General features: G+C 26.5%; 1 pseudogene; it reads left to right on the plus strand.

Moving 5' to 3' along the window:
- The first annotated feature begins 4,697 nt into the window (after positions 1-4,697).
- Positions 4,698-18,600, plus strand: LOC124924131 (annotated as a pseudogene).
- The last annotated feature ends 4,037 nt before the right edge of the window (positions 18,601-22,637 follow it).

Genomic DNA, 22,637 nt, shown 5'->3' on the forward strand with positions numbered 1-22,637 from the left:
TATTTAAATAATGTTAATTATATTACAGGAATATAATGTATAAATGAAATAACAATTATTTATAATCAAGAGAATTGCATGTATGTATAAACTCTAAATCACTATTATATATTATTATTATTTAACATGTTCTATAGATATATAATATATTTCAAATTTTCTCATATTAATATCAAATAAATTATGACTTAAATGAACTTAAAAATCAAACAAACTAAAATAAAAAAACATATCAAACTAATTAAGCATTTTAATAATAATAAAAAGGAGAAAATATAGATATTCAACCTCTTAATTTCACATGAAATATTCATAATATAATATAACTCAACTAATAAAATAATTATATTTTATATAAAAAATATAAAATTAATCATCAAATATTTGAGTCTTCTCTCAAATATACATTGCATTAACTAATATTACATACATATAAAATTATCAAAACAACACTCACATTTAAATAATTATAATTCCTATAAAAATTTGTACCTAACATATCATACTATCAGTACTCCACCATTTAAATCTCTAAAATTTACATAAATTAGAATTATAAAATTAATTATCTTTATAAATATGAAGACTTTAATTATTAAATTACTTGTGAGTGTTAATTACAAATTTTATTTTGTTTCAGAATATATAATTAATTATTAAAAAATATATATATATTATTTAAAGGTCTGTTTAGTAATTATAAAATTTGAATTAGAGAGTATAATTTCAATTATTAAGTTTAATAGATAATTTAGGATTAAGAATTATAATTTCAGTTGAATTCAAATTATTAATTTTATAATTCTAAATATTATTTTTTATATATTTTCTAGATAAAAATATTTTATTATTTACAACAAAGTTAACCTATTGAGCCCATTTCTTAAATTTAGGAAGTGATAGACGAAACTATTTTTCTTAAATTTAGGAAGTGATCTAGAAAGTTAACATGTCAAATCATTTTTTTTATTTAGTAAGTTAAAATGTCTAACTGATATTTTTTTTAAATATAGTAAATTAACCTATCGAACCGATATTTATTTTTTATTAATGAGAATCGACTTTTAGACAAAAACTTTTGACACATAAACTATTATAAAAGGTTGTGTCAACCCAATATTATAATAATATAGATAATATATTCAAATATTTTTTATTATATATATTTTTCAAATCTATAAATTTAAATTGAATTACAATTTTATCATTTTTTTAAATATAAGAATTAAATTATAATTCAATATCAAATATTATAAAATTAAAATTTCAGTGTCAATTTCAATAATTCGAACAAATTCTAAATATTTGTAGTAATTTTTCGTTATAATTGCCTCTTATTATTAACTACTTGTCTTGTTCGGTATAGGTTATTTAAAATAGAGAAAAAAATGATTAGTGATATTTTGAGGAATAATAATATTTATTTGATAAAATGACTTAAAGCGTATTGATATAAATAAATAAAATAAATAATACTAATTTAAAATAAATAATATTTTAGTATTTTAATTAATAAATTGATTGGTTTGATAGATAAGATTAGAGTGAAATCATGTTTAATATTTTTTAATTATTTGAATTCCCTAAAATTGAAGAATAAGTTGAGAGTAGTTTAAAAGACTAAACTAAGAAAATGCATAACAAATTATATTTTTTTACCCTACATTCCAAATTTCTAATTAACTAGATATGATAAGGTATTTATAATCTTGGACAGATTCTAAACACTAGTAAATCCTGGTAAGATAGACCTATATTATTTGTAATGAGGAAGAGAGATAACATATTCAAATAGAATTATATATATTAAAGTTTTTATAAAAGTATTATTTTAAAATATTTTATTCAAAATTATTATAATCAAATATGTAAAAAAATACCTTTTTCTTGTTAAATTATAAAAATATATATTATAAAAAAGTAAGTATTTAATAAAAGCTTAAGATATTCAATGCATGGTTTGACTCTCATAAGGGCTGAGTTCCAAATTTTTAGTGCCTTGTAAATTTTGGAATTCATAAATGAAATTAATAAATGTTTACATGACATGCAAAGTTTTCAACACGTGTATTTCAATATATTTTTTTTTTCTAAAAATTTAAGTATATCATTATATTTTTTTTTTATCATTACATCATTTAATTTATTAATAAAAAAGTAAAATAATTTTAGTTTATTTATATAAATTTTTAATAAAAAACATAATTTAACTAATTCAAAACTTAAATAACTTATTTTTTATTAAACAATTTATTTTTTATAAAATCTTATCAAACAAACTTAAACTTATGGATATTTTTAAGATAAGAATAAACTTTTTTTTTTAAATGAGAATCAGAGGATATGTGACATTAGTCAAAGTCATATAGCTTTTTAATCATGGGTTATTTATAAGATTTTGATGTTCTTTTTTTTTATCTAATTTATCTTTCTAGTCAAATTATTATACTTAATTTATTAATAAAATTATAAAAATATTCTTATTTTACTTTTATTAAATTTTAATGTTAAATATAAAAGAATATTTTAATAATTTATCTTAAACAAATATTAAATAACTCATTTTTATTAAACATAATCTTTTTTAAAAAACTAAAAAAATTCTTAAACAAAAACAAATCAAACAAGATGATAAAAATTAACACATATATTAATTTATTTTTGTTAGGTGGATAAATATATTTTGTTAATAATTAAAATGTTTTTTTTAATAATAAATAAATTTTGACATTTTTAACAAACTTGATAAGCAATATAATATTAATTTATATTATTTTATTATATTTAAAAAATGATTATCAAAATTAAAATTGAATTATGTTGTTTAGTGTTATAAATATGATATTTTTCCTTTTATTTTATCATATTTTATTTATGAATTCATAATCAAAGTTAAAATTAAATTTTTTTAGTGTTCAAAAGTAAAATTATCTTTTGAATTACTATAATTTTTTACTTGTATATTTAATTAATAATGTTATTAATATTTTTTTTTCTTCATATAATTTCCCTTTTTACTTTTCAATTGCACTATCTTTTAATCGTTTATTAATATAAAATTACCATTTACTTTAATAACTAATAAATACACCATTTACTTTTTTTTCTTTATATATACATTTTTTTATATTTAGAAGACTTTGAAATATAGAGTTGGGCATCGTACATAAACGTTCGTATTCGACTCGGGCCATTCATGTTAGACTCTCAATCGTGTCGTGTTGTGTCGTGTCTAAATCTTATGCGTATCGTATCGTGTCTTGACCCACTCAAAACATTATGATTCACGAACTCTTTTGTGTCGTGTTATTCGTGTCCACGAGTTTATTCGTGTCGTACTAACTCGTGTTTAAATTCGTGTTTCATGTTATTCCGACTAGATTTTGTTATCGTGTCAACACAATAGAGTCTTGACACTCATGTTAATTAATTATTTATTTATTTATATATATTAAATTATATTGTTAGTAAAATTTAAAATATTATTATATTATTAAAGTTAAATTATTATATTATTAAAGTTAAATTATTATCATATATTTTTTTTGAATGTTATAATAATAATTAAATTTTAAAATAATTTAAAATTTTAAAAATAATATGTAAACTAATAAAAGTAATATGTGAGATAATTATTATGAAATTCAAATTTTTATTCATATAATTTATTTTATATTTATATTTTATTTTAATATTTTAGTATATTTAATTTTAATTATATATATTACATTTATAAAATTAAATAATTTATAAATTTAATGAAAATGTAAATATATTTAGAGAAACTACGTGGCCATTTGATAATGTTAATGTAAAAGTTGGTAGTTTGAGAAAGAAAATGGGAGAGAAAGTGGGAAAGGTGTGTAAAATTTAAAAATATATATTATTAAAATTAAAATTAAAATTATTATCATATATTTATTATTTAATGTATTAATAATAATTGAAATTATAAATAATTAAAAAATTAATAAGTAATTAATAAAAATAATATCTAAGAAAATTATTAATAGACTCACATTTTTATTCATATAATTTATTTTTTATTTATATTTTATTTTAATTTATATTATTTAAGTTAATATTTTATTTTAATATTATATTTTAGTGTGTTTAATTTTAATTATAAATATTACATTTATGAAATTAAATAATTTATCAATTGAATAAAAATGTAATAGGTTTAGAGAATGTTAATGTGGGTAGCTTAGGTCATTTGACTAATTATGTTTATGTCGTTTCGTGTGTATACTCGTGCTCGTGTATATACTTGTGTCGTGTTTATACTCGTGTCGTGTTCGTGTCGACTCGTAACCGTATTTCGATCGTATAAACTCATAATCGTGTTGTGACCGTGTCGTCTTGTGCTTGTATCGTGTCAACCCAAGACCCGAGTGAGATAATATCGTATCGTGTCGTTCCGTACAAATATCGTGTTGGATCGTGTCGATTCGTATTTAGCTAACCCATTGCCCAACTACTGTATTAGTAGTACATAACTATATATGTTTAAATATATTATAATATTATATGCAACTTGTTATTATTATTCTCACTTTATCTCTTCCCTTATCTCTTCCCTTAAACTCTATAAAAAGATACCACTAACAAGATTATTCTTGAGTTTCATTAAGAGAGTTGTTACCAAATAGAAGAGATTGGACATGGAAGCTTTGGATGAAGGGTTAAGAGTTAGCAGTTCCAACATATGGATGGAAGGATTGAGTAACAATAGAGAAGTCTTCTCGAGATCACCACGCAACGAAGAAGATGAAGAATCGTTGAAATGGACCGCTATTGAAAAACTTCCAACTTATCGAAGGATAAGGATAGGCATACTAAAAGGAGATGACAACAATACAATGGAAATTGAAATAATGAATCTCGGAGAATTAGAGAAGAAGAAGATTCTAGAAAGGTTGGTGAACATAGCTGAGGAAGACAATGAAAAGTTTCTCATTAAACTCAATCAACGTATAGATAGGTATAGAGATGGGCATCGTACATAAACGTTCGTATTCAACTCAGGCAAGTCATGTTAGACTCTCAATCGTGTCGTGTTGTGTCTAAATTTTATGCGTGTCGTATCGTGTTTTGACCCACTCAAAACATTATGATTCACAGACTATTTCGTGTCGTGTTATTCGTGTCCACGAGTTTATTCGTGTCGTACTAACTCGTATTTAAATTCGTGTTTCGTGTTATTCCGACTAGATTTTGTTATCTTGTCAACACAATCGAGTCTTGACACTAATGTTAATTATTTATTTATTTATATATATTAAATTATATTGTTAGTAAAACTTATAAAATATTATTATATTAAAGTTAAATTATTATCATATATTTTATTTGAATATTTTAATAATAATTAAAATAATTTAAAATTTTAAAAATAATATGTAAACTAATAATAATAAAATTAATATGTGAGATAATTATTATGAGACTCAAATCTCTATTCATATAATTTATTTAATATTTATATTTTATTTTAATATATTAATTTTAATTATATATACTATATTAATAAAATTAAATAATTTATAAATTTAATAAAAATGTAAATATATTTAGAGAGACGTTACTATTTGATAATATTAATGTAAAAGTGGGTAGTTTAGAAAAGAAAATGAGAGAGAAAGTGGGAAAGGTGGATAAAGTTTATAAATATATATTATTATATTATTAAAATTAAAATTAAAATTATTATCATATATTTATATTTAATGTATTAATAATAATTGAAATTATAAATAATTAAAAAATTAATAATTAATTAATAAAATAATATCGAAGAGAATTATTTATAGACTCACATTTTTATTGATATAATTTATTTTTTATTTATTTTTTATTTTTTTTTATTTTAATTTATATTATTTAATTAATATTTTATTTTAATATTATATTTTAGTGTGTTTAATTTTAATTATAAATATTACATTTATGAAATTAAATAATTTATTAATTGAATAAAAATGTAATAGGTTTAGAGAATGTTAATATGGGTAGCTTAGGTCATTTGACTAATTTAGTTTATGTCGTTTCGTGTGTATACTCGTGCTCGTGTCTATACTTATGTCGTGTCTATACTCGTGTTGTGTCCGTGTCGACTCGTAACCGTGTTTCGATCGTATAAACTCATAATCGTGTCGTGACCGTGTCGTCTCGTGCTTGTATCGTGTCAACCCAAGACCCGAGTGAGATAATATAGTATCGTGTCGTTCCGTACAATTATCGTGTTGGATCGTGTCGGTTTGTATTTAGCTAACTCATTGCCCAGCTCTAGACATGTATGAAATTTAAAAAAACGTTAATATTATTGTAATATAATTTTAAATGTTTTTGATAATTAATTAATTTATAACATAGAGTTGGAGTTAAACTTCCAACAATTGAAGTTCGGTGTGAACGTTTAAAAGTTAATACAGGCTCATGTTGGAAGTCGGGCTGTACCAACCAACCATCCTTAATTTCTTCTTCAATATGATAGAGAATATGATAGAGGTAGTTCTAATTATTTGGATTACAATATTTATTATGAATATTCATGATTAATTCATTTATTCACATATTAACTAATAAAATCTATATATTTTTCTTAAAGGGATTCATGAATTTCCTTCATGTCCTTCCAAGTAGAAAGAAGCCATTTACAATCCTCAATGATATCAGTGGAATAATCAAACCTGGAAGGTGAGAAAAAGCAAATGCAAAATTCAACTCTTTTTTTTTTAGCAAAAAGAAAAAAATTATGCAAAATTCAACTTTATAAAATTCCTCTAACATGAGTAATAAAGTGATCAATGTCATTTAATTAAAGTTGTGGCTCATAAAATGCAAGCATTTATTCTATTAGAAAAAGGTAAAAACAAATATATTAATATTTTTTTACTTTTTTTTTAGTCAAATATTTTATTACAAGACTCTTTATACTTGAATTATTTAATAAAATTGTTTTTTTTCTTTATTTAATTTGATTTTATCAATTTATCTTGAGAAAAACAAAACTGTTAAAGAAAATAAATATAATAAGCATTATTGATTTAGTGCTATTTGAATAATCAAATAATTTTTCTTCACATTAGTATTTAAAAAAACATTATAATTACTAATTAGTATATTATACATTTATACATAAATTAGTTAAAAAAAACATTAGATCTTATTTAAATAATTTATTATGTTATTTAAATATAGTATAGTATTATCTAATTGTTCAAAAAATTATTAATTAAAAATGTAATAGGTTTAGAGAAGGTTAATGTGAGTAGCTTAGATCATTTGACTAATCGTGTTTATGTCGTTTCGTGTGTATACTCGTGCTCGTGTCGTGTCTATACTTGTGTCGTGTATATACTCGTGTTGTGTCCGTGTCGACTCGTAACCGTGTTTCGATCGTTTAAACTCATAATCGTATCGTGACCGTATCGTCTCGTTCTTGTATCGTGTCAACCAAGACCCGAGTGAGATAATATCGTATCGTGTCGTTTCGTACAAATCTCGTGTTAGATCGTTTCGGTTCGTATTTATCCAACTCATTGCCCAATTCTAGTAGATAACTATATATGTTTAAATATATTATAATATTATACGCAACTTGTTATTATTATTCTCACTTTATCTCTTATAAAAAGATACCACTAACAAGATTATTCTTGAGTTTCATTAAGAGAGTTGTTACCAAATAGAAGAAATTGGACATGGAAGCTTTGGATGAAGGGTTAAGAGTTAGCAGTTCCAACATATGGATGGAAGGATTGAGTAACAATAGAGAAGTCTTCTAGAGATCACCACGCAACGGAGAAGATGAAGAATCGTTGAAATGGGCCGCAATTGAAAAACTTCCAACTTACGGAAGGATAAGGAGAGGCATACTAAAAGGAGATGACAACAATATAATGGAAATTGAAATAATGAATCTCGGAGAATTAGAGAAGAAGAAGATTCTAAAAAGGTTGGTGAATATAATTGAGGAAGACAATGAAAAGTTTCTCATTAAACTCAAACAACGTATAGACAGGTACGAAATAAAAAAATATTATTGTAATATAATTTTAAATGTTTTTGACAATTTATTAACTTGGAAAACAGAGTCGGAGTTAAACTTCCAACAATCGAAGTTCGGTTCGAATATTTAAAAGTTAATACAGAAGCTCATGTTGGAAGTCGGGCTCTACCAACCATCCTTAATTTCTCCTTCAATATGATAGAGGTAGTTCTAATTAGAGCTGGGCATCATACATAAACGTTCGTATTCGACTCGGGCAAGTCGTGTTAGACTCTCAATCGTGTCGTGTTGTGTCGTGTCTAAATTTTATGTGTGTCGTATCGTGTCTTGACCCACTCAAAATATTATGATTCACGGACTCTTTCGTGTCGTGTTAATCGTGTCCACGAGTTTATTCGTGTCGTACTAACTCGTGTTTAAATTCGTGTTTCGTGTTATTCCGACTTTGTTATCGTGTCAACACAATCGTGTGTCTTGACACTCATGTTAATTATTTATTTATATATATTAAATTATATTGTTAGTAAAACTTATAAAATATTATTATATTATTAAAGTTAAATTATTATATATTTTGTTTGAATGTTTTAATAATAATTAAAATTTTAAAATAATTTAAAATTTTAAAAATAATATATAAATTAATAAAAGTAATATGTGATATAATTATTATGAGATTGAAATTTCTATTCATATAATTTATTTAATATTTATATTTTATTTTAATATTTTAGTATATTTAATTTTAATTATATATATTACATTTATAAAATTAAATAATTTATAAATTTAATGAAAATGTAAATATATTTAGAGAGACGTGGTCATTTTATAATGTTAATGTAAAAGTGGGTAGTTTGAGAAAGAAAATAGGAGAGAAAGTGGGAAATGTGGGTAAAATTTATAAATATATATTATTATATTATTAAAATTAAAATTAAAATTATTATTATATATTTATTATTTAATGTATTAATAATAATTGAAATTATAAACAATTAAAAAATTAATAAGTAATTAATAAAATAATATCAAAGAGAATTATTAATAGACTCACATTTTTATTTATATAATTTATTTTTTATTTATATTTTATTTTAATTTATATCATTTAAATTAATATTTTATTTTAATGTGTTTAATTTTAATTATAAATATTACATTTATGAAATTAAATAATTTATTAATTGAATTAAAATGTAATAGGTTTATAGAATATTAACGTGGGTAGCTTAGGTCATTTGACTAATTGTGTTTAAGTCAGTTTCGTGTGTATATTCGTGCTCGTGTCGTGTCTATACTTGTGTCGTGTCTATACTCGTGTCGTGTCCATGTCGACTCGTAACCGTGTTTCGATCGTATAAACTCATAATCGTTTCGTGATCGTGTCGTCTCGTGCTTATATCGTGTCAAGTCAAGACCCAAGTGAGATAATATCGTATCGTTCCGTACAAATATCGTATTAAATCGTGTCGGTTCGTATTTAGCTAACTCATTGCCCAATATTTATTATGAATATTCATGATTAATTCATTTATTCACATATTAACTAATAAAATCTATATATTTTTCTTAAAGGGATTCATGAATTTCCTTCATGTTCTTTCAAGTAGAAAGAAGTCATTTACGATCCTCAATCCTCAATGATATCGGTGGAATAATCAAACCTGGAAGGTGAGAAAAAGCAAATGCAAAATTCAACATTTTTTTTTTTTAGCAAAAAGAAAAAATTATGCAAAATTCAACTTTATAAAATTCCTCTAATGTGAGTAATAAAGTGATCAATGTCATTTAATTAAAGTTGTGGCTCACAAGCATTTATTCTATTAGAAAAAGGTAAAAACAAATATATATATATATATATATATATATATATATATATTAATATTTTTGGACTTTTTTTTTAGTCAAATATTTATTACAAGACTCTTTATACTTAAATTATTTAATAAAATTGTTTTTTTTCTTTATTTAATTTGATTTTATCAATTTATCTCTTCCCTTAAACTTTATAAAAAAGATACCACTAACAAGATTATTCTTGAGTTTTATTAAGAGAGTTGTTACCAAATAGAAGAAATTGGACATGAAAGCTTTGGATGAAGGGTTAAGAGTTAGCAGTTCCAACATATGGATGGAAGGATTGAGTAATAATAGAGAAGTCTTCTCGAGATCACCACGCAACGAAGAAGATGAAGAATCGTTGAAATGGGCCACTATTGAAAAACTTCCAACTTATCGAAGAATAAGGAGAGACATACTAAAAGGAGATGACAACAATACAATGGAAATTGAAATAATGAATCTCGGAGAATTAGAGAAGAAGAAGATTCTAGAAAGGTTGGTGGACATAGTTGAGGAAGACAATGAAAAGTTTCTCATTAAACTCAAACAACGTATAGACAGGTATGAAATTAAAAAAAAAAACGTTAATATTATTGTAATATAATTTTAAATATTTTTGACAATTAATTAACTTGAAACGAAGAGTCGGAGTTAAACTTCCAATAATCGAAATTTGGTTCGAACATTTAAAAGTTAATACAGAAGCTCATGTTGGAAGTCGGGCTCTACCAACCATCCTTAACTTCTCCTTCAATATGATAGAGGTAGTTCTATTTATTTGGGTTACTATATTTATTATGAATATTCATGATTAATTCATTTATTCACATATTAACTAATGAAATCTATATATTTTTTTTTTAAAGGGATTCATGAATTTCTTTCATGTTCTTCCAAGTAGAAAGAAGCCATTTACAATCCTCAATAATATCAGTGGAATAATCAAACCTGGAAGGTGAGAAAAAGCAAATGCAAAATTTAACTTTTTTTTTTTTTTTTTTTTAGCAAAAAGTAAAAAATTATGCAAAATTCAACTTTATAAAATTCCTCTAATATGAGTAATAAAGTGATCAATGTCATTTAATTAAAGTTGTGGTTTAAAATGCAAGCATTTATTCTATTAGAAAAAGGTAAAAACAAATATATATATATATATATATATATATATATATATATATATTAACATTTTTGGACTTTTTTTTTTTTAGTCAAATATTTTATTACAAGACTCTTTATACTTGAATTATTTAATAAAATTATTTTTTTCTTTATTTAATTTGATTTTATCAATTTATATTGAGAAAAACAAAACTGTTAAAGAAAATAAATATAATAAGCATTATTAATTTAGTGTTATTTGAATAATCAAATAATTTTTCTTCACATTAGTATTTTAAAAAAATAAACATTATAATTACTAATTAGTATATTATACATTTATACATAAATTAGTTAAAAAAAACCTTAGATCTTATTTAAATATAGTATAGTATTATCTAATTGTTGGATAAATTATCAATTAAATTATGAGTTATTTGAAAATAAAATTTTCAAATAATTGATACATTAGCCAAAAACCCAAATCATTCTAGAACACAAACGGTAGTTTGTAAGAAAAATTAGGGTTTATGCACAATTCTTTACGATTTCGAGAGGGAAGATGATGCCCATGGAAGAAGGCGAGATGGAAGCCTCCATGAAGGACCTCGATGATGAAGCTCGCACCGGCAAAGTGTGCGTCACGCCGTCGAGAAGAAGAAAGTCGAAAAATCGAGGCAGGAGACCTGAATTGCGGAAAAGGAAGCAACATTGACTCCTGCTAACCTCACCGATCTTACAGACGCCATTGGAGGGGTAGGGAGTGGCGAGCCTTCACTAACCAGAATCAGAACAGGGAAATTAGTCTAGACTTCAAACAAACAGAAGGAGAAGGGAACTAAGAGGACGACACTCCACTAATCCAGTCCAGCGTCGAATCATGGTCCAAAAGATATATCTTTTTACCAAATGTATACTATAATCTGAATCATGATTAAAAAAAATAGTGGATGATGACATAGAAAACAATCTTATACTAAATGGAAAGAAAAACACTTTTAGTTTGAACTTATGATTTTTCAATAGGATCGTGATCATGCAAGAGATTGTGACAAAATAAAGTTTTCAAATAGGCTTGATACATGTGTTTTAGGTTAACATATTCATCATTGGGCTATTTTGTTATATTCTTTTCCTTGTATATTTTTCTTTCCTAGTTAGAACTAATTATCTTCTTCTTCTTCTCTTCACAGAATGACATTGTTACTAGGTCCACCAAGCTCCGGAAAAACCACATTACTTCTTGCTTTGGCTGGAAAACTCAATTTGGACCTCAAGGCAAGCAAGAACAATGAATCCAGATTTCCATTTCCATAATTTGTTCTCCTTCAGTTGAGTTATTAATGAATATTTGAATATACTCCAGGTTTCAGGGAGAATGTCATACAATGGCCATGGAATGGAGGAGTTTGTTCCACAAAGAACATCAGCTTACATTGGTCAAAATGACCTTCATATTGGAGAGTTGACAGTTAGAGAAACACTGGCTTTCTCAGCTAGATGTCAAGGAATTGGTTATCAATATGGTAAGTTAAATGGATTAACTGTCATGAATGTGACTTCTTTCGAGAATGTCTTATTTGCGACATCATGTGGATATCCTGATTAAAAATGTCATGAATGTGTAAAAACAACTATATCCAGAAATGTTAGAAGAATTGTCTAGGAGAGAAAAGGAAGCTGGCATTAAACCTGATCCAGATATTGATATCTACATGAAGGTAACCAACCAACATCAGTTATTTACATTGTTTTCTCTGATTCTTCTTCTGAACTTGAATATATCTCTTACTGCAGGCTGCTTCACTAGAAGGACAGAAAGCTGTTGTAACAGACTATACTCTCAAGGTATCATATGATGGATCATCTGAGAAGCTTAAACAGTAGAGATGGACCTCCTTTGAATCTCACGTTTATCATTCTGAACAGATCTTAGGACTGGAAGTCTGTGCAGACATATTGGTCGGAGATGAAATGATTCGCGGCATTTCTGATGGCCAAAAGAGACGCGTCACAACCGGTAAGCTTATTTTCATGTACATAATGATGATTTTTCTCTATTGAGCTGTCGAATGACTACCAGAAACAGAATCATAATCTGATTATACAATGATTCAGGAGAGATGCTGGTTGGACCTTCTCGAGCGCTGTTCATGGACGAAATATCGACTGGCTTGGACAGTTCTACGACATTTCAGATCGTAAATCGACATTATTCTCCTGGCAGACGGTCAAATCGTCTATCAGGGCCCACGGGAGAACGTCTTGGAGTTCTTCGAGTACAAGGGCTTCAAGTGCCCCGAAAGGAAAGCAGTTGCCGATTTCCTTCAAGAAGTAAGAATTAGGTCTAATTCAAATTGATTAAGATCTAAAATCAAATTCCACATTCAAAATTGTTTTTCGGCGGGAAAATCGTGTAGGTGACATCAAGGAAGGATCAAGAGCAATATTGGAAAAACAAAGAAGAACCCTACAGATTCGTTACCGCTGAAGAGTTCGTGGAGGCGTTTCAGACATTTGAGATCGGCCAAAGATTAGGTGACCAACTGGCGATCCCTTTTGACAAAGCAACTTCTCATCCTGCTGCTTTGACGACTACAAAATATGGTGCTCCAAAGATGGAAATCCTGAAAGCTTGCATGTCCAGAGAGTACTTACTCATGAAGAGGAACTCATTCGTCTACCTTTTCAAGATGTTTCAAGTGAGTAGTAATAACAAGAATCCTAAATTAATTCTCCAAAATTGAATTCAAGCTAATGAATGATGCTTTTCTAGCTTACCGTGATGACAATTATCACAATGACGGTTTTCCTAAGAACAAAGATGGCCAAGAGAACGGTAGATGATGGCCGCATTTACATGGGTGTTACATTCTTCACAATGATCGTTACTGTGTTCAATGGATACGCATAGCTGGCCTTGAGTATTTTGAAACTTCCAGTCTTTTATAAGCAAAGAGATTTCTTGTTCTTCCCAGCTTGGGCATATTCTTTACCCACTTGGATCCTTAAGATCCCGATTTCATTCGTCGAAGTTGGTATTTGGGTTTTCATGATTTACTATGGCGTAGGATTTGATTCTGATGTTAGAAGGTAAAAATAAAAAATAAAAAAAATAGCTAAATAGCTACTAAACCTCTTTTTATGTAAGCATATTGATTTAGCATCTAAATGAACCATGACTACAAATTGCAGGCTCTTTAAACAATATCTTTTACTTATTTGTGTTAACCAAATGGCTTCTGGACTTTTTCGCTTCATTGGGTCTCTTGGAAGGACTATCATCGTTGCAAACACATTTGGCACATTTGCATTGCTTCTTGTTATGGTATTGGGCGGATTTGTTATGTCAAGAGGTATGCTAATTCGAAAATAAGCTAAATATTCTATTGAGAATGTTTGTTTAGTTGAAATCTGATATTACTCTTTATTCATATGATCAGATAGCATAAAGAAATGGTGGATATGGGGATACTGGATTTCTCCTATGATGTATGGCCAGAACGCCATTGCTGTGAATGAATTTCTTGGGAAGAGTTGGCAACATGTTAGTTATCATCATTTCTTCTTTCGGTAGTTAGGGTATTCATAACAAGGTAAATGACTTTGATTTTCTGGCAGATTCCTCCAAATTATACAGAAACGTTAGGTGTGTTGGTATTGAAGTCTCGCGGGTTTTTTCCATTAGCAAGTTGGTATTGGATTGGTGTAGGGGCGTCAATAGGATATGTGTTTCTATTTAACTTTCTCTTCACATGGGCTCTTTCTTACCTCAACCGTAAGCAACAAAATCTCCTTTCAAACTTTACAAGTATTTCCATGTTGACTAATGAGGATTGGAATTCTTTCAGCAATTGACAAGCCACAAGCAATTCTATCTGAAGAAACCTTATCGGATAGGAATGCAAGCGGAAGTGAAATATCGTCTAGTAACAAGAAACGAGGAATGGTTCTACCTTTTGAACCTCTTTCGATCGCATTTGATGATATCAGATATGCAGTTGACATGCCACGCGTACTTACTTGATATGCTTTCGAGTCTTACTACAAATAGTGTCTCAAAAGAAACGAAACCACTTTAATCCATTTCTTTGTGCAGGAGATGAAGGATGAAGGCGTTAATGAAGATCGGCTCGAGCTATTGAAAGGTGTAAGTGGATCTTTTAGGCCTGGAGTATTAACTGCACTTATGGGAGTAAGTGGTGCCGGAAAGACAACTTTGATGGATGTATTGGCTGGACGAAAAACGGGTGGATACATAGATGGGAGGATTACGATATCTGGTTATCCGAAGAAGCAAGAAACATTTGCTCGCATTTCCGGTTATTGTGAGCAAACCGACATTCACTCCCCTCATGTTACCATCCACGAATCCTTACAATACTCGGCCTGGCTTCGTCTTCCTCGAGACGTGAACACCGTGACTAGAAAGGTAACCTTTTTTTTCCTCGGAGGTAACCCCACTTTGTTTTAATAAAATGGCACAATCTTGTTTTCCCAAAAAAAGAGAAGAAAATAAAAGGTAACCCAATTTTTACTATCTTAGCCACTATAATTTATAGTTAATGTAAATCATAACTGCAGATGTTTGTCGAAGAGGTTATGGAGCTCGTAGAGCTAACACCAATAAAGGAAGCTCTCGTCGGTTTGCCAGGCGTGAATGGACTTTCAACCGAGCAACGGAAGAGACTAACAATTGCGGTTGAGCTTGTGGCTAATCCATCCATAATATTCATGGACGAACCGACGTCAGGCCTTGACGCGAGAGCTGCTGCAATCGTGATGAGAGCCGTGAGGAACACTGTAGACACAGGACGGACAGTTGTATGCACTATCCATCAACCTAGCATTGACATATTTGATGCTTTTGACGAGGTTTATAATTGTATTGATAAACCTTTATTTGAGCTAATTACACTTGTATACTTTCCACTAAGAATGCTTTCTTGGAAGTGGGGTGGAATAAATCCTGGTTTTCAAAAAATGAAATAAAATTTCTTAACAAGAAGTTTGTCGTCTCTCAACTCTCAATTGTAGTTGCTACTTATGAAACGAGGAGGTCAAGAAATCTATTTCGGTCCACTTGGTCGTCATGCCGTCAATCTTATAGAGTACTTTGAGGTATGTATTGTAGATAATCAATTGAAATAATAGAATAATCTTATTTTCATCTTAAAACTAACAAAATTAATGTCAAACTAGGCAATAAGTGGAGTAAACAAAATTAAAGACGGTTACAATCCAGCGACATGGATGTTGGAGGTGACTTCGACTGTACAAGAAACGTCTCTTGGCGTGAACTTTGTTGATATCTATAAACAATCAGATCTATACAGGTAAACAATCATGATAACTCATGAAATTTATGAAGTATACTTTTTCTTTTGAAATTGAAATTGAAATGAGAGTTGAGCATGTTCCAACTTCTTGTTAAAAATTCTGTAAATCTTTTCATTATTAATTCAAGGAAAAAGAAAAACACTTAGAATCTGAATAATAAGAATCTATCTTTTGGATTTTATTGTATGGCATAATCATATATTTTTTCTTCTCATAAATTAGGAATAACAAAGTAACCATCAAGGAAATCAGCACGACAAAACTGGGATCGAAAGATCTGCACTTTCCGACAAAATACTCGCAATCTTTCATCACGCAATCCATTGCTTGCTTATGGAAACAAAACTTATCCTACTGGCGAAATCCTCTTTACACTGCGGTGAGAATAATGTTCACAACCATCATAGCTCTTTTGTTTGGCACTATCTTTTGGGATATGGGATCAAAAAGGTTTGTGATTTCAAAGTTTCTTCATTTCTTCTAAAAAGTTGGTTTAAGTTACAATCTCTTAGTGTTAATTGGTACTGACATGCAGGGATACAGAACAGGGTATACTCAATGCGATGGGTTCCATGTATTGCGCGGTTATATTTATTGGTGTAACAAATTCTTATGGAGTTCTACCTATTGTCTACATAGAGAGGGCTGTATTTTATAGGGAAAAATCAGCTGGAATGTATTCTGCATTGCCATACGCCTTTGCGCAGGTAACAACATCATAGTAATTCCATGTGTTTTACTGAAGTTATTGCTGTATTTGACATGTCATAAAAACAGCTTTCTATCATTCAAACAACAAAATAAAGTAAAAGAGAAAAACATGAACAACTTAAAAGATAACTTCCAAGTATGAATATAACATCTTATCAAATAGAGTGTAATTGTAGCGAATAATCCTAATTAGGTCATAGGAAGAAAATAATTTGGTGTGTAATATCAATTGTATTGAGAGTGATTTGTGATTACAGTTTCTGGAATAAATAGCAAAGAATTGAAACGAATAATCTATACGATCCCTATTATCTGGAGGATGATAATTGTTGATTCTTTGGAATATTTGGTGATTGAACTTGATTTTTCTGTCATTCCTGTAAGATTATCCAAATAGACACTGAAACAAAATTTTAAAATACTTTTGTCACAATCTGAATCACAAAAGTGTTTTTTTAGCTTGGTACTAAAAGACAATGGATCATAATCCAGATTATAGAGTGATTGTTTGGTTCATTTAGCATAACGATCATTTTCTGGATCTTCATCTAGATTATAGTGTGATTTTTGTTTCACTTGATAACTTTTTTTCTTCCTAATCATGACCCATGTTAGTTTCTAGATAATTGTGATTTTTAACCAACATAACAAACCTAAACTTTTGGATCATGCATAACTAATCTTAATTGAACAAAAAAACATCATATTTCAAGCATATTCCACATTAATTGTGCACTACATTCTCTCAATCAACTTTCAAGTATCTAGTATGAGACTCCACATTCATATCGCATTGGATCGGGTATTGTCATCTTTCAAGTTATAATTTTTTAGTCTTTCTGCTTTTGCAGGTCCTAATTGAGATTCCACATGTTCTACTTCAATCAACCCTATATTCTGTTATTGTATACTCCATGATAGGATTTGAGTGGACAGCTGCAAAGTTCTTTTGGTACATGTTCTTCATGTACTTCACCTTACTATACTACACATTCTTCGGAATGATGGCAGTTGCAGTCACCCCAAACCAAACCATCGCCAACATAATCGCATCAGCGTTTTTCCTCCTATGGAATCTTTTCTCTGGATTTGTCGTACCAAAAACCGTAAGTCCCATTGTCTTTCAATTACATTACGAAATTGGCTAACCATAACCGTTTTTACTTCATGCAGAGGATCCCAGTGTGGTGGAAATGGTATGTTTACATTAATCCTGTCTCTTGGACATTGTATGGATTATTGGGTTCACAATATGGAGATGTTAAAGATGAGCTAGTTACAGGTCAATCGGTGAAACAGTTTATAAGGGGTTACTTCGATTACGAACACGAGTTTATCGGTTATGTTGCTATGATTATTGCTGGGTTTGTCGTGTTGTTTGCTGTGATATTTGCGTACTCAATCCAAGCGTTTAACTTTCAAAAGAGATGATACTTTAGTTAAGTCTTGGGAGCAACTTTCTTAGTGTTGATTTGAGGAAGAGAATAAATATATTAATCATTGACTATTAGATCAATAATAAGATTGATGTGTATGGATCTTGTTGTATGATCTTGTTATAAACTTTATTAGTTGTGTTCTTATTTAAATTATGATTATTATGATGTTAATTCTTTGTATTTCTTTCAAATAGTAAAATCCATGTAATTTTTAACTCCTTTTAATAATAATATTTTAATTATTTAATAATTACTCTCCATTTTAACTAATTTAGTAAATATTAATTTCTTAATCTTGAAAAGTTATTGAGTTTTTGATAATATTTTGAATATTTTCAACATGTTTTTGTAAATTATTTATTTTATTTATTCAGGAATTGAACTCGTGTCTTTTTAGTCTCTTAATATGTTTATAAACTACTTTTGAAACAATTAATGATAAAAAAATACATTAAAAATCAAGTCGGAATTTATATAAAAAAAAATTTGTACAAAACTTATATTTAACCATAATATAAGTTTTTTATTTCAAAATCTTATATCTTACAAATTATATATTTTTAAATTTTGGATTGAATTAATATAATAGTTGGCTGGTTCAAATCGATTTAAATGTTAAACTCAACGTATTTTAATAAATCAGAGATTATTTGAAAGAAAGTTTTGAAAATAAAAATAAAATGATTTCTTTATAATGAAAAGTTGACAATATTTAAAAAGAAATGAATGAGTTTGACAATTTGATAGGTTGTCTCAATCAATGGACCAATTCAAAATTGTCTCATTACCCTAAATTGAAACGTGCAAGTTTCCAAACAATTAGCAAATTTGCTCACTATTAGTAATATTGACCTTTGATTTTTATTACTACAAATTTAAAATCACATGTAATTAATATTCCCGCTTGTAATTATATTTCATATTATTACAAGATATCCAATTTTGATTAAGAGATTAAAATTCAGAATTTCAATTCTCTTTTAAAATAATTTAAATTAAAATGAAGTTCATGTTGGTTACGTCATGATAGTTCCTTACATTAATAATAAAAAAGCAGAAAATAAAATATTTTCAAATAAACCCAAATACAAACAAATCAATGAGTTCTTAAAACATTAAAGAGTTAATTATAATTTTTTATTTTTTGTACAACCTTCACATACATCTATGAGCTTGTTTTATTAATAAAAAAATTCGTTTATAAAAAAAAATTGACATTTGTGATTTTTATTGGTTTATTTATTATTTTTTTATTTTAATAAAATTAAAATTTGATTTAGTATTTTAGTTAATAAAATAATTGATTTGAAAGTTAGAATAATAATAGTAACGAAGTCACAGAGAAGAGAAGGAAATTTTTAAAAAATTTATAAAAAAAATACCTATTCACATCAAACAAGTTCTAATACTCATCCATTTAATTAGCCATACATACTTAAAAAAACAGCAATGAATTCTTAACAACTTTTTTTAAGACTATTTAACAATAGAGAAATGATAGAGGGAGCGATCGATACATCTTCCTAAATGGCATGCTACGATGGAATTAAAAAAATAGAATAATTGCTTCTCTCTATCAAAATTGCGCGTTTGAAGACGATCTTCAAAGAAGACAAACAAAAGATGATCTCTAAATCTTGTAAAAATTAGGAAAATGCTAAATCGAAAAAGGAGAAGGGATGAATAATATCAAAAGGAGAACGATCTCGACCCATCAAGTAGCAATAGGGGCTGAAACTAAAAAAATGTTGAATCAAAGAAAGATTTTTCCTTTAACCTTCGACAAGTTTTCTACATTTAAAAGTAGTGGTCTCGAAATGTTCCAAAGAATATATTAAAATGTATGTCATTCTGCAGCATTGTAAACTGTATTTTCATTTTTATACCTAAACTACATTTTCATTTGTATATAAACTGTATTTTATTTGTATTTAATATATTTTCGTTTGTATATATAAATTGCATTTTCATTTGTATTTATTGAATTTTTATTTGTATATAAGTATATAAACTGCATTTTCATTTGAATATAAATTGTATTTTTATTTTTTATTTTAACTTATGTTCATTATGTATTATAAAGTTTTGTAGGCTGTGTTGTCATATTTTATAAACTGCGTTGTCATAACCCTACCAAGTTACTCTAATGGTAAGAGTCGACTTAAGAGATCAAAAGGTTACGGGACAATGACTATAAGGTGTCATGATAGTTATTTTTTTAATTTTTAAAAAATAAGCTGCTTTGTAATGTTGTATATTAGCTGCATTATTATTCTTTATATTCTATATTTTAACTTAACTTATATTAATTATATGTTGTCACGTTGTATATTAGTTAATGTTTTATATTCAGAATTTTAATTTAATTCATATTTATTTTGTGTTATAAAATTTTGTATTATGCGTTGTCATATTTTATTAACGGTGTGATTGTAAGCACTAAAAATCTATATACCTAATTTATAAAATTAAATAATTATTTTGATTTATTTAATAAATAAAATCAAAATAATTAACTAAAAATTGAATTAAAAAATTAATTAGATTAATTATTTTGATAATTAAGATTTTTATTTTTTATTATTTTATGTTATAGTGTTGTTATGTTATAAAATAATTATCAAAAGTAGCAACAGGGGCTCAATAGTTATATATTTTAAAATGTTATGATATAATTAAATATTTTAGCAAGATATTAAATTCAAATATTAAGTCTATTTTTTGACAAGTACACGCGTCTACGGCAAGCTAACTATTGAAAGTAATTTGTCTCCCTTCCTTGTCATTAACTAATCAAATTCTTCTATTTTTTATTTTTTTAAAATAAAAATTAATACTATTATTTAATATAGAAAATTATAGAAAAAAAAATATATCAACAAGTCCTATATTATTTTTAAATTTGAATAATCCCTAAACAAATTAATTTTAATTTGTGTTCTCAAAAATTATAAAAACCACCCAATTCGACTTAAAAAAATTTAATAAACAAATAATACTATTAATTATTTGATTTTTAGCTTTTGTTAATTAATTTTAAACGATAATATACAAATAAACAATATCTAGAGCTCCTTTGATATGGTTTTCTTTAAAAGAATAAATTATAAATTCTCGATTTATAATTTTTTAAGAAAAATAAATAAAAATATTTTAATAGTTTATTTATTTATTTAAATATATTATGATAAAAAGGAAGTAATAATTAAATTTGATATTATAGTTTTTTAAATTTAACAACAATCAAACGTTATTACATTCAAATTATTCAAATATACGATGGATTAAATCACACTAAATTCATCAAATAAATATTAAAAAAAATATATATATTTTTTAAAATTAATACCATTCATTAATATTTAAATTGTCTTAATTTATATAAACCCAAAAAAGCCAAACTTAGAATTTGTTATAAGTTTTTTTATTAAAACAATTCTAAACCTGTAACAATCACCTCATTTATATAATCACTCTTTTTATTTATTAAAATACTAAAATTAAATAAAGTGAAAAAAAATATTATATATAGCTTGTTAGGATTGAGGTTAATTGAAAAACTTAGAAGGATAAAAAAAATGATGGTCCATAATTTTGAAAAGGTGTTAGATCATTTTTTATAAAAAAAAAAAAGAAAAAGAAAAAAAGACTTAAAGGGTATTAATATATGTAAATAAAAAATAATAATTTAAAATAAAGAATATTTTAATATATTAATTAATAAATTAAGTAAGGTAATAGACGAGAAAAAAGTGAAATAAAGTTTAATTTTGTTTGAGTTATTAAAATAAATAACCTGTTTATGTTTTTAGCATATTATCTCTAAAATACTATTTTTTTTTTTTTTTTATTCATGAAATAGATTCTAATTTTTGTTAAGAAAATATATTATAAAAATTAAAATAAAAATAACCAGCTCTGTCATTTATTTGGATCAAACAATCCCCACTTCTAGACTTTTGAAAATATATCACTTAGGTTTTGTTGAGGGACAAATTTAATTAAATTGGTTAGGTGCTTTTTTTATAGTAAGAATTAATAAACTTTAAAAGAGTAGGAGACAAAATTAACATCTACTTAAATATATATTATTTAAATTAATAAAAGATGAGGTATTTTTGTTTATAATAATTTAAAAACTATTTTTTTTTCATCAAATGAGTTTTTTTTTTTTTTTAAAACCCAAATAA

Source organism: Impatiens glandulifera, chromosome 2, assembly GCF_907164915.1.
Source record: "Impatiens glandulifera chromosome 2, dImpGla2.1, whole genome shotgun sequence".
Lineage (NCBI taxonomy): Eukaryota > Viridiplantae > Streptophyta > Magnoliopsida > Ericales > Balsaminaceae > Impatiens > Impatiens glandulifera.